Genomic DNA, 26,895 nt, shown 5'->3' with positions numbered 1-26,895 from the left:
TACCCCGAGGGGTCGTCGGTAAACGACGGCATTGACAGGGAGTTGAGTTCGGTGTCTTACGCGAACTTCGATCAAGCCGCAGCGCTGGTGGAAAGGATGGGAGAAGGGGCTCTAATGTCAAAAGCTGACATCAAATCGGCCTTCAGACACTTGCCAGTCCACCCCGAGTGCTTTCATTTGCTAGGCTGCATGCTCGAAGGTCAGTACTACATAGACTTATGCTTACCAATGGGAGGGGCGCTTTCTTGTTTTTATTTCGAGATATTTAGCACTTTCCTAGAATGGGTGGCCCGGAAGAGGGTGCAGGCAGCGGGGGTCATGCACTACTTGGACGACTTCCTTTTTGTTGGCCCCAGGGGTTCGGACTTATGCGCTAGGTGGCTGTTCGAATTTTCAGCCCTGGCGCGTGAGTTCGGCGTTCCTTTGGCCGACGAGAAGACGGTGCGGCCAACAACCACTCTTACCTTTTTGGGCATAGAAATCGACTCTGAGGCGATGGAGTACAGGCTCCCTCCGGAGAAGCTGGTCGCCCTAAGCAGGCTTCTCCGCGAATTCATAGCTCTCAAGAAAACATCATTGAGGCACTTCCAGGCGCTGCTAGGCCACTTAGTATTTGCTGCGCGCGTAATGCCGGCTGGGAGGGTTTTCGCCAGGCGCCTCTCCGCAGCAACGGTCGGGGTGAGACGACCCAACCACTTCATCCGCATCACCGCCGAAATCCGAAAGGACTTGACGGTGTGGCTGCGTTTTTTAAAGGATTATAACGGCAGAACCTTGTGGCGAGGTCCCCCATCCAACAACACAGAGTTGCAGTTGTTTACAGACGCCTCAGGGTCAGTCGGTTTTGGGGCCTACTTCGGTGGGGCATGGTGCGCGGAGCGGTGGCCTCCCCACTGGCGGGGGATGCCGCTCATTAAGAACTTGGCGTTCTTGGAACTATTTCCCTTGCTCGTCGCAGTGCGCCTGTGGGGTCACTTATTCGCGAATAAGCAAGTAATTTTTTGGACAGACAACATGGGTGTAGTGGAAGCCGTGAACAATTTCGGCTCACGCTCCCCGCCGGTGCTGTCCCTTCTGCGCTGTTTCGTACTGGCATGCTTGCAATTGAACATAGCGTTCAAGGCTCGACATGTCCCGGGGGTGGTGAATAACATTGCTGATGCCTTATCCCGGTTACAGATGGCGCTGTTTCGGAGACTGGCCCCCGGGGCGGACCTAATCGGCAGTCCATGCCCTGCAGACCTTTGGGTGCTGGCGACGACCCAGTGACCTCGTTGGTACGATCATCGCTGGCTCCGGGTACGTGGCGGGCCTATTCGGCAGCGTGGCGCGATTTTCAAAGTCTGGCAGGGGAATTGGGTCTCGACGTATTGGGAGTCGGGACCTTGCTATCATTTGTCCTAAACTTAAGGGCAAGGGGTTTATCGGGAGGATCCATAGGGAAAAAAGTGACAGGAGTCTCCTTCTTTTTGCAGCTAGAGGGCAAGGGGGACCCAACGAAGGCATTTATCATCAAAAGGGTCCTAGCGTGGTTAACGAAGGGGACGGCGGCAAATGACAGCAGAAGGCCAGTGACACCAGCGATATTAGAGGGTTTAATGCAGGCCGCAGACAGAGTGTGCCTATCGGGGTTCGAGGCGAAACTTTTCCGGCTGACGTTTGCATTGGCTTTCTTCGCAGCACTGCGAGCCGGGGAACTGGTGTGCGCGTCGCGCAAAGGCGAGGGAGGGATGCAGTTTGAGGACATAGTCTTAGGGGAAGGGTGGGTCAAACTACACGTGAAAAGGTCAAAAACAGACCAGCGGGGGAGGGGAGCGTGGATATCTTTGCTAGGCTACCAGGGACCAAATTTTGCCCAGTGAGCACGCTCAGGGAATACTTGGCATGCAGGCCAGACGGTCAGGGCCCCCTGCTCCTTCACGCGGACGGGGTACCGTTATCTAGATTCCAGTACCTGCGGGTTTTCCGCATGTGCCTAAGACACCAGGGCCTCGACGAGGCACAATACGGGACACATTCGTTCCGGATTGGGGCGGCAACGGAAGCATCACGCGCGGGGCTGTCAGTAGCTGCGATACAAAAGATAGGGCGATGGAAGTCTAACAGATACCGGTCCTATTTCACCCCACTCTGCCACATAACCAGGATGTTGACGCCCACCTGATGACATCAGAGCTACCATATGGCGCCCCCTAGTGACGTCAGACGTCTAGGTCTAAATCCCTGGCAATACAGCATAGAGCTGCCTTGGAGGACTGCAGCCACAGCCACACCTCTCCCCAGACTGAACACTCCCCCATGTGTGGCTGTGGCTGCAGTCCTCCAAGACAGCTCTATGCTGTATTGCCAGGGATTTAGACCTAGACGTCTGACGTCACTAGGGGGCGCCATATGGTAGCTCTGGCGTCATCAGGTGGGCGTCAGCATCCTGGTTATGTGGCAGAATGGGGAGGGGTGAGTATCAGGGGGGGTGGTATATATTGTGACTGTTTTCTTGTGTTTGGTAGCCTTCACCTTGAGAAAGGCAGTATTTGACTGCCGAAACGTTGGACTTTATGGCATGTTAAACCTCCTTTGAGTAAGACCGTGTGCCTGCTTCTTCTTCTTTGTCCGGCTACAGGAAGGGTCAGGAGACAGGGAGGACAGAGGCAGGAGAACCCCATCTGGCTCCGGCCTTGCCTGTCCCTACGAATACAAACATACAACCCCTCACTGAATAACATAGCCCTAATCCCATGTAATAATCCTGGGTGTAAACAAAATAATGGTTTTATGAATATTGTAATGGTTTATTAGGGACCTAGGAGGTGGCCAGTGGGGCTGTTATGTGTATTTGTGTTTATTGTGGGTAGCGGGGGTGGGTGAACGGGGTATTGGCCCCAAGGATGGGTGTTTAGGCCTACTGGGTGGGGGGGTAGTGGGAGGGGTTAACCCCTTCATTACCTTAGCGGTATTAACCGCTAAGTTAAAGAAGAGGTTAAGTCATCCCCCAACCCCCTGGCAAGGCCTAAACACCCACCCAGGGCCAAATGCCACCTTCTCCCACCCCCGCTACCCACAATAAGCCTGGCACGGGTGTATAACCCCTTCATTGCCTTGGCGGTAATGAAGTTGCCTGTAAATGCATTTTTTATGCATCGGATTCATGCCGGGGGTTTCTGGTGCTGATATTAATGGATATCAGCTCCGGGATACATGCATTTTATTTTCATCGCAGCTTCACCCCACCTTCTTGCCTACTTTTGTGGCTGGACAATTTGGAGAAGAAACAGCAATTTTAAAGTGGCGATCAGCCGCAATAAGCTGATCAGAGCTTATAGAATTGAGCGTGTTTGAAAAACTGGCGATCAGTGCCGAAAAGTGGCTTATCACCGCGCGTCTGCAGATTTTATTTATTTATTTATTTTCCGGCAAAAAAAAAAACCGGTTATTTTTGCTCTAATCGCCAGCTTCTCTGGGCTTACTGAATCGCTGTAGGCGATTACTGCATGAGGGCCTTAGGGAGGATTTGTTCCTGTAAAGTACACCTAGTTTGGCATAGGATTTGGATGTCAGGGTATCAATGTGCAACCCAAATGTTAAATGGGAGTTGAACTATATGCCCAGATATTTCAAACAAGTAACAGGGGCTAGGATGGTATTAGAGCTGGTTTTTATCTGAAGCTCTGTCATTGGCAGCTTTAGCAATTTAGCTCTGGTCCCAAATACCATTGTTACAGTCTTGTCAGTGTTTAAAATCAGTTTGTTTTGGGAAATCCAGTTTCACGTCTCAAAAAATCAGATTGAAGTACGTGTTCAAGGTCAGAGAGGCGAGGGCTGCGTGCATATAGGATAAGATCTAAGGCCTCTCACAATAACCCGTTAGGAATATTAATTCCTCATCTATCCGACATAAGTATAAAATATACTCTAACCAAGACCCCTAATACAGAGTTACCCACCTTATACGGGAGCAGCTGCCAGACGAGTATAGTAAATGTATCTTATTTCTTTTGCCACTGGAGGGCAGCGTGGAGTTACATGGAGTGGCGCCCGTAAGGACGACGTGCCAGTTAGGCGGAAGGAGACGCGCACACACTTTTATGTGAAACGGATATATTTGGGGAGGGATTTAGTAGTCTGAGTGAGAAAATTGATATTTTGTCACAATGGAAAAATGGAAAAATTAACCATTTAAATATGCACAGATTTTATCCCACTTTTGGAAATTAGGGATGTTGCCTAAAAGTTTGAGAATGCACAAAGTGCCACCCCTGGGCTTTAATGAAGCAGCATTTGTGGGATAAAGGGAACAGCATTCTGTATAAAGGTATTTTGGGCTCGATATAAATAATTGAAGCCAAAAACTAATATTAAGGGGCCTATGCAGAGAGCAGCGCGAACGGAAATTTCGGCGTTTTTTAGCGCTATATGGCTATAATAAGGTTGGAAATGGCGAGTTGAGTAAAAAGCGCCATTTTTTTTTTTTTTTTTTTAGTAGAATTCGCCGCACGGCTGGCGAGAACCAAAATCTCGCCAGTTTTGAAAAGGGCCGTATGCAGAAAGGCACGATCGCCATCTAGCGGCTGTTCGCGCCATTAAAATGGAGAGAAATTCTACAATTAGCTCCGCCAACAAAAGTTGGCAGGAAACTGGAGCTCACCGGCGAGAGTGAAAAGAAAAAAAAAAACGCGCTTTTTTTCAAACATGTTTAACCAGCGCGCATCTCGCCGGTTGAAACTCTCCATAATCAAGCATGATTTTAAATGCAGTTCTCTGACCTTTCTGCATATGGAGATAAAATCACGCCATTACAGGTACAATTTATTACCAATTCCAATTATTTCCAGCGCTGCTCTCTGCATAGGCCCCTAAGTAAATTGAGAATGGAAAAATATTCAGCACAAACGTACAGAATGTGATGTTCTGAGAGATCTTACAGATGTTATCAAATCCCACAATGAATGTATAGAAAATGTCTGTATAGAACGAGTCAAACAAGAATATGCCAATAAAACGTTTAATTGGGAGATACAGGGGCCACAATTCAGGTCAGTTAGCTGGAAGAAGGGAAGCCGGTCAGCCGGTAGAGCAGGTCAGCCGGTCAGCCAGAAGAGCAGGTCAGCCGGTCAGCCAGTAGAGCAGATCAGCCGGTCAGCCGGTAGAGCAGGTCAGCCGGTCAGCTCTGAGATCAGCATTACTTATATCTCCTAACCTTTGCCCCCTGCATGTAATGCGCAGAACAGCCTGCACTGCATATACTGTACATGAGATACTTAACCCTTTCTTTTCGCTCGACTCTAATCTGAATGATTTGCTAATTGGTTTGTAATTAGAGAGATATTTGTAGCAGAATCCCATGTATGTTCTTTTTACCTTTTTAGATACCGTTTTGTGTTATAAAAGATATGAGATCAGAGGGGCTCCCTGTTTGCACTCGTGTTTTGGCAGAAGTGTATATGTGACCCTATAAATCTCCCTCACACCCGGGCTTGGCAGCGTGACACTAGTGCAGCGTCCTGGGGAAGAATCACTGAGCTGTTAGCAATAGATACAACGGATAGAAAAGACAATACACATAGGTTGGGTTAAAGAGAGTATTTTATTTAAACCCCTTTGCCGGAGGGGCCTGCAGCACATTGCAGAGCGATATAGTAACACGCAGAGCAATGCACTGCAGGCCCCTCCGGCAGCAAAGGGGTGAAGACCAATGCAGGGTGTATAAAGATCTCACTGATAATTCATGCACAAAGGGCAGTTTGTTGCTGTGATCCAGAGGAAGGCGAAACATAACCCCTGCTGTGCAATGGGGGAAAAAAATTCCTTCCTGACCCCATTAAATGGCGATCGGATGGTCCCTGGATCACTGCGCAGTGAGATCAGATGGAACAGCACAGATCAGCGTTGTTATACACAGGGGCACACTCAGTATATAGAGATGCGGGTGATGGGGCCCTTGTGCCCCTGTGAATAACTCACCTGCTCCCCCATCCCCCTGCATATCTATCCCATTCACCCCTTTTCCTCCCGCATACCTCGCAGGGCCGGCCGGCCATTAGGCGGTCGCCTAGCGCGCAAAGGTCCTAGGGGCGCATTAATAATCATTATTATTTTTTCCTCTTATTATTTCTAATTTATTTATCTTTTTTTTAAAATTATTATTCTTTTTTTTATCCAGTATTTTGGCGCCCTTTTATTTTTATTTTGCGTCGCGCTGGGGTGCGGTCGCACCCCCTGCAGCCCCGATAGCTACGCCACTGTTTATTTTATTATTTTATTTATCTTATTATTTTTTATACAACTGGGGCACAAATTTTAAGTTTTGCCTGGGGCGCATGAAACCCGTGCTCCGGCCCTGCTCCTTGTTCTCTCTCACCCTCTCACGCCCAATATCCCAATCTCCCTCTAGTACCTGCCCCTCCCGCAGCCTTCCTGATCTTATCTGCCTCTCCTGCGGTCAAACCAACTTCTCAGGGCCCCTAGAATACCCCTGGATCTACGCCCTGGCTCCTCTGCTACCTGCTCCCGGGGTCTGCTGCTCCGCCTAAAAAAGGTGAAGCAGCAGATCTGTCCGCACCTCTCATATTCTGCTACCTGCTCCCGGGGTCTTCTCCTCCGCCTAAAAAAGGTGAAGCAGCAGATCCGTCCACACCTCTCGTATTCTCCTAGGCCATTGTCCACCACGTCGCCAGACTTGACATCCGCTTCGTCGTCTGCCTCATCGGCCGCCTTGTAGCCCACCTCTTCGCACCACTTGACGCCCGCTTTATCGTATGCCTCGTCGTCCGCCTCGTAGCCCGCCTCGTCGCCCGCCTCGTCGTCCGGTGGCACAAAGGGCACCACCTTCGTGCGTGTCCTGATCTGCAGGAGACATGAAGTGTTTGTAACCAGGGACAGTGATACTCTGTATCGCAAGAGCTCCTGTGCCACTTATACCCCCTCCCCAATACCACGTTATACCGCCCTCCACAGGGCAAATACCCGTTATACCCACCTCCCCAGGCTCAGTACCCAGTTATACAACCCTCCCAAGGCCCAGTACCCAGTTATACAACCCTCCCAAGGCCCAGTACCCAGTTATACAACCCTCCCAAGGCCCAGTACCCTGCTATACGCCCCTCCCCAGGCCCAGTACCCGTTATACCCACCTCACCAGGCCCAGAACCCGTTATACCCACCTCACCAGGCCCAGTACCCATTATATACCCCTCCCCAGAAGGTCATGTTTCTATTTATCAAAAATACATTGAGTTACCTCTGGTTTTCAAGCATGTCCTGGGGGAGTTATCACAGAGACACAGAAACGTCGCTGAGTTTGGTGAGTAACTCCCTTAAACTCTCAGCAGTTGAATTCCCCATTAGGCGCTTAATGCGTTAAAAACAAGCGTTGCTATTTCTCTGCATGAAGTTGCAGGTAATTGGAAGAGTTACACAGTGACGGCTATTTCATCACTCACCTTCTTCCATCGAATCGGTCTTAGCGGTAGTGATCTCAGTATTATTTCCTCCTTCACATCGGATATCCATATCCATTCTTCGCCTCTGATCTGTATGCAAGACAATGCTTTAAGACAGGGTTGCGCAACCTTTTTCCCCTGCTCCCCCCTCCCCACCTTGTCTCCGACGTTCTGATGTAACGACGTCATGTGATATCACGTTGCTATGGCAATGCCACATCATGTGACGCCACGTTGCTGTCTCCAGAAGCCGCCGGAATCAAGGAAAGGGAACTTACAGAGGCCTTGCGCGCGATTTCCGGCATTTAATTTAAATGCTGTGGGGAAGAGCGAGGGGCCACTGTAAGCGCCGAGCCCCTCCTCCCCAAGAAAATGTCGCAACCCTCGATTTGCCCACCCCTGCTTTAAGAGATATTCTGGGACCCTCCAACTCCTCCATCGGACCCTTCCTCATATTGACTGACCTTGCAGTGCTCTGCACTGACTTGCACTGACCTGCTATGATGCCTCTCAAAATACCATGCTAACTCATTCTGAACATACATGTGTCCTTTCTACATGTTACTCAGCTTGTATGGGCCACAGACAGCTTTCCCGGGGTCCAGGACTAGTTGCCACCGGGGACACTCACCCATGGGTCGGCGACCTTGTGAGAACCCACCCCCCCAACCTGTTTTCTCTTGCATTGCCATAGACAACAACATTTCAGCCTGCTGGCCTTTCTCAGGTAAAGTGGCTAAACCCACTAAAGCCAGTAAAGAAAGGCCAGCAGCCGAAACATTGTAGTCTGTGGCACAATAAATTATCTTTTTTTATTCAAATCCGTGTGCCCTTTTCCATCAATCATATTGTATACATTGGACGAAATGCCGGTCTTCCCTGAGACTAAGGGGCACCGGTAAAAGTATCACTAATTGTTTTTTTTGGTGTGCAGCAAATCCCCATCATTTTTGCGTTCTCTTGCTCTGCCCCAATCTGACACACCACCTTGCTCTCTCACCCCCCTCTTACACTCCCGCGTCACCCTTTCCTTCCCCAAAGGTTGTCCTTTAATCAGATCTTACCCAAATTGTCTCCATCTCCCTTGGAAATGTTCTGTCTTTAAACTGTGCGGCTCCTCTTGATCCGAACTTTCTTAGCTGACCCCTTTAGGTTTCGGCTCCGAGGGTCTAAAAAATAAGCGACTCCGAAAAGATGTGAAATATGCGCACGGGTCCTAATGGGGCACTGAGGGGGAGACTTAAATACTACTAAATATAATCTACTGTGCTAACAAATATAATCTATTAACTAACAAATATAACTTATTAAACTAAGAAATATAACTTATTAAACTAAGAAATATAATTTATTAAACTAAGAAATATAACTTATTAAACTAAGAAATATAACTTATTAAACTAAGAAATATAACTTATTAAACTAACAAATATATCTTATTAAACTAAGAAATATAATTTATTAAACTAAGAAATATAACTTATTAAACTAAGAAATATAATTTATTAAACTACTGTAAGAAATATAACTTATTTAACTAAGAAATATAATTTATTAAACTAAGAAATATAACTTATTAAACTAAGAAATATAACTTATTAAACTTACAAATATAATCTATTTAACTAAATAAATATCTATTAAACTAAATAAATATCTATTCAACTAAATAAATATAATCTACTTCAAAACAATACAATAAAAAGCTGGAGAAATGATACGTTAACCAAGCCACAGATGTGATGCCAATGAGCGTTGAACTCCTTGCAGATCCACCGTCGGCTGGTTGTGGCAGAAAGTGGTGACATGCAGTAGAACAGAGTGGTTGAGCTGTAACCACGGCAGTCAGGTCAGAAATCAACACAATATTTTTTGAAATTTAGAATGAGAATGTTCAGTATGTCACATTCTGGGCTCAGACTCTGAGCCCTGTCACATGTTAGCAGCTTGTGATAATAGAAAGTATCCATACTGCTGCGGCACAGTTTATTCGAGCATTTGCCCGTTCTGTGCCGCAGCAGTAGCCTGGCGCGCGCCCGAGTGTGACGGGCGCGCGCCGAAGCAGCGGAAGAGCGCCCTCCGATCGGGGCGCTCTCCCTCCCGCTGCCGGGTCCGCCGGGTCCCCCGGAACCCCCTGCCGCCGTCCCGCAGATCGCGGGACACCAGGGCTCCCTCGGGGAGCCCTGGACGCGCGTGCAGGGGGCGCAGGCTCCCGAAGACGCGTGACCGCGCGTCTATGACGCGCGGCACGCCGAGGGGCGGCCACTAGCAAGCCGGGAAATCTCCCGGCTTGCGGATCTGGCCGCACTGCGATAAAGTGTGTCGCCAGTGTATACTGGGATGTGATAAGAGACATTATAGTCATTTTATACTGGGTCCCATAACCTGCTTTATATGAAGTATCATTTTACACTAGTAGAGATGATACATTTTGAAAAAATAGCGCTTCTGGCGACAATGTTCATTTTCTCTACGAATGATAAATGAAAAAGTTGGATAAAACGTTATATGTGTGTGTGCGCGCGCAATATATATATATATATATACTGTAAATATTCCTGTATATTCATTTGCATGTCTTAGACAGGTCTGCAACCCTGTCTTTCACCATTATCTTTAACCTTAATAGTCGTATATATATATATATATATATATACATATATATATATATATATACATATATATATATGTATATATATATATATACATACACATATAGTATGTATATATATATATCATACTATATGTATATATATAGTCTGTTTTATACACACATACACGTGTGTGTGTGTGTGTGTGTATATGTGTGTGTGTGTATATATATATATATATATGGTATAACCCAGAGGTGCGCAAAGTGGGGGGGGGGAGATTTTTCGGGGGGGGGGGGGTGGCGCGGGCGGTTGCAGAGGCCCCGCGCACTTCCTCGAGGCATTAAAATTAAATGACGGGGGATCACGCTAGGCCTCTGCAATGCTATTACTAACCTTGACTCTGCCGGCGTCACTCGTGTCCATGGCAACGCGGTGTTAAATTACGCCGCGGGGTCATGTGACGTCACCCTCGTCAAATGCCGCTGCAGGTCACGTAACGCCGCATCAAGGTAAGTGGGGGGGGGGGGGGGCGCGAGCACCAGCAGAGGGAAGGCAGCGAGGCGAGCTGCAAAAGTTTGTGCTCCCCTGGTATAACCAATAAATAATATAGCTGATATAGCAATCTGGTTGTGGCTAGAGAGAGATTATAATGGCAGTGAGAAATAGTGGCCAGAATTAATAACAGTGCAATTACTAAAAAGTAGTTGTAATAAAATAATAATAAACACTATGCCTAAACACAATAAAAGTCCAGAAACCTAGCTCTAATAGCTATGTTATAACTCAATCATAAAAGGATCCAATTCGGGCGTCCTCTGGAGCCCTGGCAGCTCTCTTCAGGGAAACAACCACCTCCTCGATAGATATCTAAACAAAACAAAAAGAAGAGAAAGCGCCCGCTCCATGTGTAAATTTGGTTTAACAATTTCATTTCCTGGACAAGATAAAAATAACAAACTCACAAACGCCCGTTTGGTAAAAGCATTGTGTGAGACAAGCTCGGGCTCCGTGGTAATCCGGTGGTCAATCCGCAGCTCCAGACTTTGGACGATGACCGGGAAACTCGATAGGCTGCGCCCCTCGCAGTGTGGTCCTCCGGCAATCTGTAGTATGCAGTTGTGATTCCACTCTGTAATTCCGGTGTCTCGTCTTGGTTGCGTACCAACTTCCCTTCCGGCGTCAAGACGGATAGTGTGGCAATAACGAGAAGAAAGTACCTACGCGTTTCTTCAGCACACGGCCGATTTCATCAGGGGATAATGCTACAACTCACTCGTAATGGTTTTATAGTCCTACAGTCCAATTGGTAATGGCATAATAGATCACATGTGTTACTGATTTTAGATAATACAGTAATAGATTCTTGTATGACACACACACACACACACACATATATATATATATACACACATACGTATGTTTATATATATATATATATATATATATATATATATATATATATGTGATAAAAAATCACTGGCACTCCAATAGAAATTCAATAATGAATAGGTGCATGTCCCATATAAATAATAAAAGTATACATTACCGCATAGCAGCAAAAAGGGAGACAGCACTCAGGTGAATGAAAATTTTCATTCACCTGAGTGCTGTCTCCCTTTTTGCTGCTATGCGGTAATGTATACTTTTATATATATATATATATATATATATACACACACATACATATATATATTTACACACACACACATACATATACATATAAAACGGTCTTCTTCGGAGAGAAGAAGATATATATATGTATATATAAATATATATATATACATATATATATGTGTGTGTATATGTGTATATATATATTTACACACACATATACACACACATAATGTTATAGGTTAGTGGTGCGTGAACTGGGGGGCGGGAGATTTGTCTGGGGGTGCGCGGGCGGGTGCAGAGGTCCCGCGCTCCTCCCCAAGGCATTTAAATGAAATGCCGGGGATCACGTGAGGCCTCTGCAACAGTAACACTGACCGGGATTCAGACACGTCTCCATGGCAACGCGGCATCAAATGACACCGCGGGGTCATGTGACGTCACTCGACCCCGGAGTGTGCTGGCAGGTAGGAGAGGGGGCGCAAGACCGGGGGAGGCCAGGCAGGGGGACGCAGCTTCAGAAGTTTGCGCTCCCCTGTTATAGATTACCATGCCAACAAATTGTAATAGTGCTACAGGGATCAATAAATATTACATTTAATACTTAATTATTGTGATGTTTCTAATCTACTGTGTGTTACAAATAACATTAATATCTTACAACTGAATATATTGCAATAATGTGATACCTATTTATTTGTGATTTAAAGTGTGTTACATAGTGATAAATTATCTAATAAATAAATCTTAAACTAATCCCACACAGTGACTACTTAATTCTGTGAATAAATGTGTTTTTAATGTCATTACTATGAAGGAGATGAAGATATAGTGTATATATAAATTCCTACCTGCAAACGCCGTCTCAGCCTGTCAGAATACGCGCAGAGTGACCTGTCGTGACACGTCAGGTCACTCTGTAACCGAACCCGGATCTGTGACGCATATGTACTGAGGTGGGGTTGGATCCCCCACGGTTATTTCTTGTTTTATTAATAAATAATTTACTATATTTTAATCTCTGGTGCGCATTGTGTGCATTTTTCTTCTTGTCTGCACAGTGCTTCAGATGCTGCATCTGAAAAAATGCCGGTGGATCGGGATGTGAGGTAGGGAAGTGACGTCCGCGCCGGAACGTTATTGCCACGCCTCCAAATATTCATTGTCACGCCCCCAAATCGCGCCCGAAGCATACCCTGCAAAGCCATAAAAAAGCTCAGACTTCAGCAAGTGTATTGCAGCGTGTGCCTTCCCTCCGTCTGAAATACTATAGACGCAGCCTTATCGACGCTTACTAAATAGGCCCGTGTCTCTCTCTCTCTCTCTCTGTGTCTCTGTCTCTCTCTGTGTGTCTCTGTCTCTCTCTGTGTGTCTCTGTGTCTCTGTGTGTGTCTATGTGTCTCTGTCTCTCTCTCTGTGTCTCTGTCTCTCTCTGTGTGTCTCTGTTTCTCTCTGTGTGTCTGTGTGTGTCTCTGTATCTCTGTCTCTCTCTGTCTCTGTGTGTGTCTCTGTCTCTCAAATCAAATCAGCTTTATTGGCATGACAAAAGAACATTTCAGTATTGCCAAAGCGTGAGTAATAGGGGGTGTGGGACAATGATTACACGAATACTAGGGGGTACGGTATAATGGTTATACAGTACATTACTTTTGTCTCTCTCTCTCTGTGTCTCTCTCTCATTCTCTGTCTCTCTCTCATTCTCTGTCTCTCTCTCATTCTCTGTCTCTCTCTCATTCTCTGTCTCTCTCTCTCATCCCTGTATGATAGGTATGTTCCAACTCTATTTTTTGCTCTTCTTTTCCGTTTGAGAGGAGGGAGTCCCTCACCTCTTCATAGGGTGACCACCCGTCCCCATTTTGCCGGTACAGTCCCGGTTTTTCGGGAGCTGTACCGATTTTCTGTGTGTACCGGAAATGTCCCGGATTGTCCTCAATGTGTCCCCATTTAAAAAATTTTTGTCGCCGGCGGTGCGCGAGTAAGCTGCGGTGCGCTGTGTGCGAGTAAGCTGCGGTGCGCTGTGCGCGAGTAAGCTGCGGTGCATGTGCGCTGTGCGCGAGTCTGCGGCGGCGCGGAGGAGGAGACTGCAGCAGCCCGGCTGGTAAGTATTTTTTTTTTTTTTAATGCCAACCCCCTCCCCCCCCCCCCACCCGGCAGTTTCCTACCTTGTTGGCCAATCCCCAGCGTCCCGGCATTAAGCCCCGCCCCCCGGCATCATCCTTCACCAAGGACCGGCATGTGGAATTGATGGAAGGAAGGGTGCCTGGGGGCGGGGCTTCCGCTTCCTGCGGCAGAGCACACGTGGCTCCTGGCTCTTCTGCGCGGTGTTTCCCCCCCTCTGCCCGCCCGGGGGGATAGGAGGTGGGTTTTTTATCCTTTGCCCCCTGTCCTGGCGCTCCCTTCCCCCCCCCCCCCCCCCGTCCCCTTGGTTCGGGAGATGGGCGCGGGGGCTGGCAGTGGTGGCTGCGCGGTGTTCCCCCATTCTGCCCCGGGAGCCCGTGGCTGCCCTCCGGGGGAGGGGGGGCGGCGGCAGTTTACCTTTGTGTCCCGGCGCTCCTATCCCCCCCCCCCCCTAGGTGCGGGAGATGGGCGCGGGGGTGGGTGCAGGGGGAGGCGGAGAGCCACCTGCTCGTGGCTGCCTCTGTACTCCAGTCTGTGTGTGTGTGTGTGTGTGTACCAGTGTCTGTGTGTGTGTGTGTACCAGTGTCTGTGTGTGTGTGTACCAGTGTGTGTGTGTGTACCAGTGTACGTGTGTGTGTGTGTGTGTGTGGTGTGTGTGTGTGTGTGTGTGTGTGTGTGTGTGTGTGTGTGTACCAGTGTGTGTGTGTACCAGTGTGTGTGTGTGTGTGTATGTACCAGTGTGTGTGTGTGTGTGTGTGTGTGTGTGTGTGTGTGTGTGTGTGTGTGTGTGTGTGTACCAGTGTACCAGTGTACCAGTGTACGTGTGTACCAGTGTGTGTGTGTACCAGTGTGTGTGTGTACCAGTGTGTGTGTGTACCAGTGTGTGTGTGTGTGTGTGTACCAGTGTGTGTGTACCAGTGTGTGTGTGTACCAGTGTGTGTGTGTGTACCAGTGTGTGTGTGTGTGTGTGTGTGTGTGTGTGTGTGTGTACCAGTGTGTGTGTGTGTACCAGTGTGTGTGTGTGTGTGTGTACCAGTGTGTGTGTGTGTACCAGTGTGTGTGTGTGTACCAGTGTGTGTGTGTGTACCAGTGTGTGTGTGTGTGTGTACCAGTGTGTGTGTGTGTACCAGTGTGTGTGTGTGTGTGTACCAGTGTGTGTGTGTGTACCAGTGTGTGTGTGTGTGTGTGTGTACCAGTGTGTGTGTGTGTGTACCCGTGTCTGTCTCCCCCTCTCCCTCCCCCTCTCTCCCTCCCCCTCTCACCCTCACCCTCTCACCCTCTCCCTCTCTGTCCCTCTCCCTCTCTGTCCCTCTCCCTTTCTGTCCCTCTCTCTCTCTGTCTCTGTCTCTCTCACCCTCTGTCTCTCTCACCCTCTGTCACCTTCTCTCTCTCTCTCTGTCACCCTCTCTCTCGCTGTCACCCTCTCTCTCTCTCTCTCTGTCACCCTCTCTATCTCTGTGTCATCCTCTCTCTCTCTCTGTGTCATCCTCTCTCTCTCTCTGTGTCACCCTCTCTCTCTCTCTGTGTCACCCTCTCTCTCTCTCTCTGTGTCACCCTCTCTCTCTGTGTCACCCTCTATCTCTCTCTGTCACCCTCTCTATCTCTGTGTCATCCTCTCTCTCTCTCTGTGTCATCCTCTCTCTCTCTCTGTGTCATCCTCTCTCTCTCTCTGTGTCACCCTCTCTCTCTCTCTGTGTCACCCTCTCTCTCTCTCTCTGTGTCACCCTCTCTCTCTCTCTGTGTCACCCTCTCTCTCTCTCTGTGTGTCACCCTCTCTCTCTCTCTGTGTCACCCCCTCTCTCTCTCTCTCTCTCTCTCTCTCTCTCTCTCTCTCTCTCTCTCTCTCTCTCTCTCTCTCTGTGTCACCCCCTCTCTCTCTCTCTCTGTGTCACCCTCTCTCTCTCTGTGTCACCCTCTCTCTCTCTCTCTGTGTCACCCCCTCTCTCTCTCTCTGTGTCACCCCCTCTCTCTCTCTCTGTGTCACACCCTCTCTCTCTCTCTGTGTCACCCTCTCTCTCTCTCTCTGTGTCACCCTCTCTCTCTCTCTCTGTGTCACCCTCTCTCTCTCTCTCTGTGTCACCCCCTCTCTCTCTCTCTGTGTCACCTTCTCTCTCTCTCTCTGTCACCCTCTCTCTCTCTGTCACCCTCTCTCTCTCTCTCTGTCACCCTCTCTATCTCTGTGTCATCCTCTCTCTCTCTCTCTCTCTCTGTGTCATCCTCTCTCTCTCTCTGTGTCACCCTCTCTCTCTCTCTGTGTCACCCTCTCTCTCTCTCTGTGTCACCCTCTCTCTCTCTCTGTGTCACCCTCTCTCTCTCTCTGTGTCACCCTTTCTCTCTCTCTGTGTCACCCCCTCTCTCTCTCTCTCTCTCTCTCTCTCTCTCTCTGTGTCACCCCCTCTCTCTCTCTCTGTGTCACCCCCTCTCTCTCTCTCTGTGTCACCCCCTCTCTCTCTCTCTGTGTCACACCCTCTCTCTCTCTCTGTGTCACCCTCTCTCTCTCTGTGTCACCCTCTCTCTCTCTCTGTGTCACCCTCTCTCTCTCTCTGTGTCACCCTCTCTCTCTCTCTGTGTCACCCTCTCTCTCTGTGTCACCCTCTCTCTCTGTGTCACGCTCTCTCTCTCTGTCACGCTCTCTCTCTCTGTCACGCTCTCTCTCTCTGTCACGCTCTCTCTCTCTCTCTGTCACGCTCTCTCTCTCTGTCACGCTCTCTCTGTCACGCTCTCTTTCTCTGTCACGCTCTCTCTCTCTGTCACGCTCTCTCTCTGTCACCCTCTCTCTCTTTGTCACCCTCTGTCTCTCTCTCTCTCTCTCTCTCTCTCACCCTCTGTCTCTCTCACCCTCTGTCTCTCTCACCCTCTGTCTGTCTCTCTCACCCTCTGTCTCTCTCACCCTCTCTCTGTCTCTCTCACCCTCTCTCTGTCTCTCTCACCCTCTCTCTGTCTCTCTCACCCTCTCTCTGTCTCTCTCACCCTCTCTCTGTCTCTCTCACTCTCTCTCTGTCTGCCTCTCTCTCTCTGTCACCCTCTCTCTGTCTCTGTCACCCTCTCTCTGTCTCTGTCACCCTCTCTCTGTCTCTGTCACCCTCTCTCTGTCTCTGTCACCCTCTCTCTGTCTCTGTCACCCTCTCTCTGTCTCTGTCACCCTCTCTCTCTCTGTCACCCTCTCTCTCTCTGTCACCCTCTCTCTCTCTCTCTGTCACCCTCTCTCTCTCTGTCACCCTCTCTCTCTCTGTCACCCTCTCTCTCTCTGTCACCCTCTCTCTCTCTGTCACCCTCTCTCTCTCTCTCACCCACTCTCTGTCTCTCTCACCCACTCTCTGTCTCTCTCACCCACTCTCTGTCTCTCTCACCCACTCTCTGTCTCTCTCACCCACTCTCTGTCTCTCTCACCCACTCTCTGTCTCTCTCACCCACTCTCTGTCTCTCTCACCCACTCTCTGTCTCTCTCACCCACTCTCTGTCTCTCTCACCCACTCTCTGTCTCTCTCACCCACTCTCTGTCTCTCTCACCCACTCTCTGTCTCTCTCACCCACTCTCTGTCTCTCTCACCCACTCTCTGTCTCTCTCACCCACTCTCTGTCTCTCTCACCCTCTCTCTGTCTCTCTCACCCTCTCTCTCTCACCCTCTCTCTGTCTCTCTCACCCTCTCTGTCTCTGTCTCTCTCACCCTCTCTGTCTCTGTCTGTCTCTGTCTCTCTCTGTCTCTCTCTGTATCTCTCACCCTCTCTCTCTCTGTCTCTCACCCTCCCTGTCTTATTTTAACTGCCGTATACCTACACCGAAGTAACCTACCCTTCTTTCTTCCAGATCTGACTCAAGTTTCACACGGGAGACCTCGAAAGACAGGTAGGGAACACCTCCCCTCCAGTATAGTACCTTGAGGGACTGCGGATCAGGTAAGATCCCAGCTGCTTTAGAAATTGTGAAGAGGGGGCATCCAGACACTGGTTAAGGGGTTCAGAATCATTCACATCTGGTTTTTTTTGTTCGATTAGTGAGGTCAACACACACACACACAACTATGTAACAAAGACTAATGGTCGTAAGTACACTGGCGACACACTTTATTCGAGCACGGCTAGTCCCGCGAATTCGGGTATACTCGGGTGTATTCAGGTTTCTGATATTTTTCAGCCAGAGTGCATTGCGTTATTTTCCGGCAGGAATTTAAGCTTTTTATTCCGGCTGGTTACAATACTGCAATGCCGTCAAAATACACATGGTGGCGCTTGCGAGCTATTCTCTGTGAAGCCGTCCCCTATAATGAATTGTAATGCAGTATATATATATATATATATATATATATATATATATATATATATACTGTATAACAACAACCCCTGTAAGCCCTAACATACAGTACTGTACTGTACTGTATATGCACATACATAAATGATACTACAGTACTGTATGGGCGGCGGGGGCGAGATGTGTTTGCAGCAGAGAGAGATCCGCTGCTCTCTCTCTGCGCAAACATCCACACATTAAAAATTATTTGAAATACATTTTTATTGATAGTGTAGATGTGCAGGGGGTCTCCGGAGCTGAACCGCGGTGGTTTTAGGTCTGGGGACCCCGTGCCCCCCGAGATACAGGCCCCTTTAGGGGGTGCCGGTATCCAGCTCTGCGTTAAAAGCCCCGATCACGTGACCGCGGCCTGTAAACCAAGCAGAGCAGAGGGATACCGGCACCCCCTAAAGGGGCCTGTATCTCGGGGGGCACGGGGTCCCCAGACCTGAAACCTGTGCGCTTCTGCTCTGGAGACCCCCTGCACATGTACACTATCAATAAAACACATACAATATACAGTATAAATAAACACTCGTTCTTTACCTTAGCGTCTATGCGCTATGGTAAAGAAGCATCATTTCTGTATTTTAATAATATTGTACAGTGAGCAGGGGGTTCCCTGAGCCAGAAATTAATGCTCAGGGAACCCCCCTGCTCCTGATCAATATTATTAAAAATACGGAAAATGCTGCGTCATTACCATAGCGGATAGCCGCTAAGGCAATGAAGGGGTTAACCCACCGTGCCCGCTTTATTGTGTGTAGTGGGGATGGGTGAGGGGGGTATTTGGCCCTTGGTGTGAGTTTAGGACTTGCGGGAGGGGGGGGGGGTTGCGGGTGCACTTAACCCCTTCACGATCGTAGCAGTTAATACCGCTACGGTCATGAAGGGGTTAAGCCCTCCCGCTACCCCACCCCCCCCCCCCCCCCGCAAGCCCTCCCCAACCATCGTTGGGGCGAATACCCCATTCACCCACCCTCCCGCTACCCACAATAAAAAAATACACACACACAGCAGCCGCCAAAAAATAAATAAATAAATGACAATAAATACATTGGAAATACATTTTTATTGATAGTGTAGATGTGCAGGGGGTCTCCGGAGCTGAACCGCGGTGGTTTTAGGTCTGGGGACCCCGTGCCCCCCGAGATACAGGCCCCTTTAGGGGGTGCCGGTAGCCCTCTGCTTGGTTTAAAGGTCCCGATCACGTGATCGCGGCCTGTAAACCAAGCAGAGCAGAGGGATACCGGCACCCCCTAAAGGGGCCTGTATCTCGGGGGGCACGGGGTCCCCAGACCTAAAACCACCGCGGTTCAGCTCCGGAGACCCCCTGCACATGTACACTATCAATAAAAATGTATTTCAAATGTATTTATTGTCATTTATTTATTTATTTATTTATATTTATTTATTAATTGTGCTGCTGCTGCTGCAAGTCGTAAACTCACACCAAGGGCCAAACACCCCCCTCACCCCCAATAAAAAAAATTCACGCACAGCAGCCCCACAAGTAATAAATAAATCTAAATAAATAAATAAATAAAATCTATGTAAAACCCCCTCCCCCTATTCTCGCTTTTAAAACGCCCTGCCTTCTCTCTAATCTATGTAAAAAAAACCTCCCCCTATCCCCCTATCCCCCTATTGTGTGTGTGCGTTAAGCTTCCCTGCAAGCTATGTAAAAAAAACCTCCCCCTATTGTGTGTGTGTTTAAATCTGGCTGGCCTGTGTTTCTGAGTGCTGAGTGCTCTGCGTTTAACCAAGCAGAGCAGAGGGATACCGGCACCCCCTAAAGGGGCCTGTATCTCGGGGGGCACGGGGTCCCCAGACCTAAAACCACCGCGGTTCAGCTCCGGAGACCCCCTGCACATGTACACTATCAATAAAAATGTATTTCAAATGTATTTATTGTCATTTATTTATTTATTTATTTATATTTATTTATTAATTGTGCTGCTGCTGCTGCAAGTCGTAAACTCACACCAAGGGCCAAACACCCCCCTCACCCCCAATAAAAAAAATTCACGCACAGCAGCCCCACAATTAATAAATAAATCTAAATAAATAAATAAATAAAATCTATGTAAAACCCCCTCCCCCTATTCTCGCTTTTAAAACGCCCTGCCTTCTCTCTAATCTATGTAAAAAAAACCTCCCCCTATCCCCCTATCCCCCTATTGTGTGTGTGCGTTAAGCTTCCCTGCAAGCTATGTAAAAAAAACCTCCCCCTATTGTGTGTGTGTTTAAATCTGGCTGGCCTGTGTTTCTGAGTGCTGAGTGCTCTGCGTTTAACCAAGCAGAGCAGAGGGATACCGGCACCCCCTAAAGGGGCCTGTATCTCGGGGGGCACGGGGTCCCCAGACCTAAAACCACCGCGGTTCAGCTCCGGAGACCCCCTGCACATCTACACTATCAATAAAAATGTATTTCAAATGTATTTATTGTCATTTATTTATTTATTTATTTATATTTATTTATTAATTGTGCTGCTGCTGCTGCAAGTCGTAAACTCACACCAAGGGCCAAACACCCCCCTCACCCCCAATAAAAAAAATTCACGCACAGCAGCCCCACAATTAATAAATAAATCTAAATAAATAAATAAATAAATAAAGACATGAAGAGAAATAAATACTGTATATACTGTACAGTATATACACTGTATATATATATATATATATATATATATATATATATATATATATATATATATATATATACAGTATACATATATACACTGTGTATATATACTGTATATATATATATATATATATATATATATATATATATATATATATACATACTGTATGTGAGTGAAAAGAGAAAAAAGTAACCCGTATGGGAGCACTCAGGTATGCAATTGATATATTTGTTTATTTATTTGACACAGTGCAAAAAGGGATGAATAAACAGTACATGATTTAAAAACACTTAAAAAAGAGGCATGGACCCTTAAACACTAATGAACAGCACTAGGGAACGACACACACTGTCAACCCTAAACATGAAAAGGATAGTGACTCAAAAAACACTAGGGAGAATCAAAGTGAATCACAATACAGTAGGTTACTGGGTTTAAAGGCACCTACAGTATACAACGCTAAGGATAATGCACACTACAATACCAAAAAGTATTTTAACCAAGCAAGTAAACCAAAATCAATATATACTGTAAGTAACAACCAGAAAAGACAATTTAAAACCAAACTAACCCTTACAATACCAAGGATTACATCTATCTAATTGTAAAAAACCTTATACAGTACATTATACACAGCATTGTTTAAAAACCCCTTCCCCCCTAATGTTTGTGTTAAGCAGATTACACTGAAGGGAGAGAGATATAAAGGCCTAAAGCCCCTTCCCCCCTAATGTTTGTGTTAAGCAGATTACACTGAAGGGAGAGAGATATAAAGGCCTAAAGCCCCTTCCCCCCCTAATGTTTCTGTTAAGTAGATTACACTGAAGGGAGAGAGATATAAAGGCCTAAAGCCCCTTCCCCCCTAATGTTTGTGTTAAGCAGATTACACTGAAGGGAGAGAGATATAAAGGCCTAAAGCCCCTTCCCCCCCTAATGTTTCTGTTAAGTAGATTACACTGAAGGGAGAGAGATATACTGTAAAGGCCTAAAGCCTTACCTGCATTGGTAAACCCTCCCTGCATTGGTAAACCCTCCCTGCATTGATGTCGTGTAGTGTACAGTACAGTATGTAAATGTGGGGAGGAGGGGGGCCCAATGTGCATAATGTACTGTGAGGTCTAACCACCCTCACCCCCTACCCACATACTGTACCGTTACCCCCCCCCCCCCCCCCCCATCCTGGCCATGGCCCCTCACGCACAGCAGCTCCACAATTAATAAATAAATCTAAATAAATACAGTACATGAAGAGAAATAAATATATACTTTATATATAAATGTGAGTTTATAACTAAAATAAAGAATATTATTTCTAGGGGCCCTAGAACAGAAGTTCCCACGCCAATTTCGCGCTCATTGCTCTTTTTTTTGCTCTTTTTTTACAATGTTGCTGGTCTTGCGGCTTTGCAGTATGCAAGCAAAAAGCGCAGTGTATGAAGTCTGGGTGAGCGCTTTCCACATTTGATGCCTACGGCACCTTCCCATTTCTACACACTTCAATACCTGCACAGTTGGTAGCGCTTTCCATCCCAGCTACCATTCTGGATATTCACCTCTCACAGGCCATTCTTGCCCGAGTCTGTCCTATCAGACAGGGGCATTAACCTGTATCCACACCACCTGGACAATTTCTCTCTGTCAGAGACTTGTGCTATTTATTTTATATATTTTTGTGTAATTATTCATGCAAATTTATGCTCATTTCATATGTGGTTTTCAACATAAAGTGGCTGCTGGGCCTGATCCTAACTCATACAGTATACAGTAGCGCTTCCCTGTTTGTTTGTTTATTGCAAGCAAAAAGCAGTTTGTAGTACTGAGTGTGAGATAAATTACTGTATTTATCAGTGTTGATCAAAGAGAGTTGATCAGAAGGATTCCCCTTATATACAGTACGTAGAATTAATAAAATTGTATTATTTTCCGATATCCGCAGTGATTCTGGTCAACCTGACAGATTTTTAGTAATACAGTATACTGTACTGCAAGACCATGTGTTGTCTACCTTTTACTACAGTATACTGTACTGTATGAATGACAATAGAGTGCTGTATACTTTATAAGGGGAATCCTTCTGATCAACTCTCTTTGATCAATACTGATAAATACAGTATCATATTTATACCCCTTTAGCACCTGTCGTTCCATCCTATGCACCCATTTACTGTACAATGGTGATTGCGGTCGTATTCACGTACTTTATGTGAGATAAATTAACCAGTTCTTTTATTGCTGAAGTCGCCACAAAATACTTTTATTTACAAATACAGTACAATACAATGGTGAAACTTTTCAAGTTAACAGCAATTCAAAACATCAACACACAATAATACATACTTTACAGTACTGTACAGTATACTGTACTAGTATATTTGGGCCTTGTCTTTGGGGGTTTATTCATGCAATTATTAGGGTGACCTGGCGTTGGAAATACTGACACAATCCTACAGCTACACCACCCACCCCCTCCCTTAGAGTTTTTAATCCCTCCCTGGCCAAGCATCAATCGTCTGGCTAATCCAATCCAAGCCATTGTTTTGTTAATCTGGCCCTGGGCTGTTCAGAACAGCCACTGCTTCTAAATTACTGAAAATATACAGGATAAATATACAGTGATGTGAAATAATCCTTTCTGTGTGTCTGAGAGTGTTGAAAGTCACCAGGTCCTCATCTAGTAGAGTACATTCTCGAATACCTTTAGAATAAAAATACAGTATATATAAATATACAGTATAAATATTGCACAGTATACTGTAATGTTAAATAACCCATCCTGTTCTTTTTCCCTTCATACTGTAACAGTATCCTCATTGTGTCTGCGGTACAGTAGTTCATTGAGAGAGGAGAGGTTTTGTGTACATCATTACTGCTGTTTATATACTGTACATTTGACTGCACAAGCAGATTTGATGAACACAAGGCCCCCCCTCCCCTCTGGTGCACCCTTTTTCCTGGAACGACAAGAAAACAAAAACTTTGTTCAGTTACTGTACTGTACTGTATGTGCGTACTGTATTATGGTAGACCTACTGTACAGTAGGTGGCTGGTGCAGCTTTCTCTGGAAAGAAAAAATGGAGCAGTTAGTAGGCAGTTACTGTAGTATGTCAAACTAGTCTACTGTACTGTATACTGGAACTACTGTAAACTCTGACTATTGGGAAAGCTAAAATCTGTGCCATACTTACCTGTATCATAGTGTACCTACTGTACAATACTACAGCACTGTACTACTTTCCTGATGCTTGTCCATTGCGCGCGATGACAATGGGCAACACAGTGGCAATATGGTCTATATATTTATTGCATCGTTCAACGGTGAGTTCATTGTTCCAAAAACTCATTATGGCTGTATACAACTCGTCCTTCTTGGAGGGTTTCGCCACTTTACGGATGTGGTCCTTCAGCTGATGCCAGACCATTTCGATCGGATTGAAGTCTGGTGATCTGTGATTGGAAAGAAAGGACAATTAGTTTAAGAGATACAGTACACAGTAAAAACAGTGGGGAACATATAAATGGGACACGGTCTACTACACTTACTCCGCTGGCGTCTTCACCCAGTTGATGCCGCGCTCAAGGATATGCGCCGTCGACGCGGTGTGCTTGGGATCATTGTCCTGGTAAAAGCGATGACCATTGGGAAAGTCTTGTGTGATGTATCGCACTATCACGGGCACAATGTTGTCTTGGAAGAAATCTTTATTCATGATTCCTATAGCAAGAAAAGAAAAGTGCTCAATAGTACAGTACAGTGCATACGGTAAGGCAACACTAGTCAAGTACAGTGCATTAGGCGGCATTATATTTGAGAAATTGTACCTTCAAAGACGACAATGCATCCCGGTCCACGCCTAGAGATGGCACCCCACACATGCAGCTTCACAGGGTGTTTTGGCCGTGGCTTCAAAGTTATGCGGCCTTTTTTGTGGAACGCAAATCTTGCAAATCTCTCCAGCGACACAGTAGACTCATCAGTGAAGATGCAATCCTGGAAAGTCTCACCGCTGTCGATCCATGCCTGGGCCTGGAGCACTCTTTTGATTTTGTTTGCGTCCCGTATCATGGGGTACGCTCTGTAATGACAATGAATAAAAAATGTTAGCGTCACAGCGCAGTACAGTTTGCAAAACAACATTTTTACTTTACAGTACAGTACCTCCTGTACTGTCCACTACTAACCTCACACGTCCATATTTCCATCCAATTCTGCGTCTCATCTTCTTTATGCTGCTCTCGGATACAGTCAGATTGTGGTTTTCCTGAAGAGTGTTTTTAACCCTTAATGCGCTCCTCTCATCATTCTCCTCACTTATTCTGTCCACCAGAAGAGTAGTCTCCCTACAATGCAAAGAAATTATATTGTGTTATTAATATGCAGCAATATAAAATGTATACTGTATACTGTACATGTAATGTTGTAATATACAGTAAATATAAATATACAAAAAATGTATACTGCTGTACTATAAATATAAATAGACAAAATATACAGTATACAGTACTGTTGTAATATAAATATACTATATAAATATTCCGTTGTCAGATGAATTGCAATATACCAAAAGTGTATACTGCTGCACAAAAAATATAAATTGACCACACATACAGTACACTACAGTATATACTGTTGTAATATAATAAATATACTATATAAATACGGTATACTGTTGTTATATCATAATAAATACACATCATATACTGTATATTCCGTTGTCAGATGAATTGCAATATACCAAAAGTGTATACTGCTGCACAAAAAATATAAATTGACCACACATACAGTACACTACAGTATATACTGTTGTAATATAATAAATATACTATATAAATACGGTATACTGTTGTTATATCATAATAAATACACATCATATACTGTATATTCCGTTGTCAGATGAATTGCAATATACCAAAAGTGTATACTGCTGCACAAAAAATATAAATTGACCACACATACAGTACACTACAGTATATACTGTTGTAATATAATAAATATACTATATAAATACGGTATACTGTTGTTATATCATAATAAATACACATCATATACTGTATATTCCGTTGTCAGATGAATTGCAATATACCAAAAGTGTATACTGCTGCACAAAAAATATAAATTGACCACACATACAGTACACTACAGTATATACTGTTGTAATATAATAAATATACTATATAAATACGGTATACTGTAGATGTACACTACAGTTTTCTATATTTTTTTTGGTTAAGTTTTATAAATACAGTATACTTACGCATTTGTTACCCTTGGTGCCTTTTTGCGGTCTCTGTTTTTTCCTTGTGCATGATAGCACACAGTGCTTGATGGCACAACGAGGCCAGAAGCAGTTAACCAGCGCTGGATATCTGCAATTCGTTGTCCGCTCGTGTACATCTCCTTCATTCTCATGCTGAGATCCTTTGAAATCTTCTTAACAGGCATTGCTGCGAGTACTGTAGAAAGAAATACAAACACAAGAATGTGTATTCGATGTTTAGTCGATGTGTATTCAATGTGCAGTGAATCCACAAAATGGATGGTGTATTTATATGTTAATGACTCACATAACAGACCACCCACTTTCAACACCTGTACCTGGCCACCATGCATAAAAGGTTGTACACGTTGCATAGCCCACCACTTGCTGATCTTTATCTGAGGCATTGTCCAGATACTGCATTGTGCCTCCCGCTTACATGGAGCATCCCCGGTTCTATGGAAGAAAGAATCATCTCACCTCTGCTGTGCCTGCCACACTGAAAAAGAGAAAGGCAGTTACCGTTCCCAAGCCAAAGGCAAAGCGACAGGCTAAGGCCAACAAAGAAAACCTTCTGCTGACCCCAAAGGCTAAGGCTTTTAAAACACGTCAGCCTTATTATGTGAAGAAGAAATACGGTACTGTGCTCGGTTCGCAAGACGCATGGCAGCCAACTCACCGAATCCGCAGACCACTTGCTCCCATATGCTTCGACGACTCTGCTGTAGCTGTCCCGGAAATCTTCAGCCCGGCTTCTCCACCCCCATCTTCTCCGGTTCCATCTGAAGATGCTGCTGCCTCTGAAATCAACGGGTCACTGTCTCCTTTGCTCTTGGACGACTCTGCTTCTCTCCCGGAAATCCAGCGGTCACCTTCTCCATCCCTCTTCCACCACGCTGCAGCTTCTCCTGTACCGGGCATCCCCAGGTCACCTCTTCCACTCTCCAT

This window comes from Ascaphus truei, unplaced genomic scaffold, assembly GCF_040206685.1.
Source record: "Ascaphus truei isolate aAscTru1 unplaced genomic scaffold, aAscTru1.hap1 HAP1_SCAFFOLD_350, whole genome shotgun sequence".
NCBI lineage: Eukaryota > Metazoa > Chordata > Amphibia > Anura > Ascaphidae > Ascaphus > Ascaphus truei.
This window is presented reverse-complemented; position numbering follows the sequence as displayed.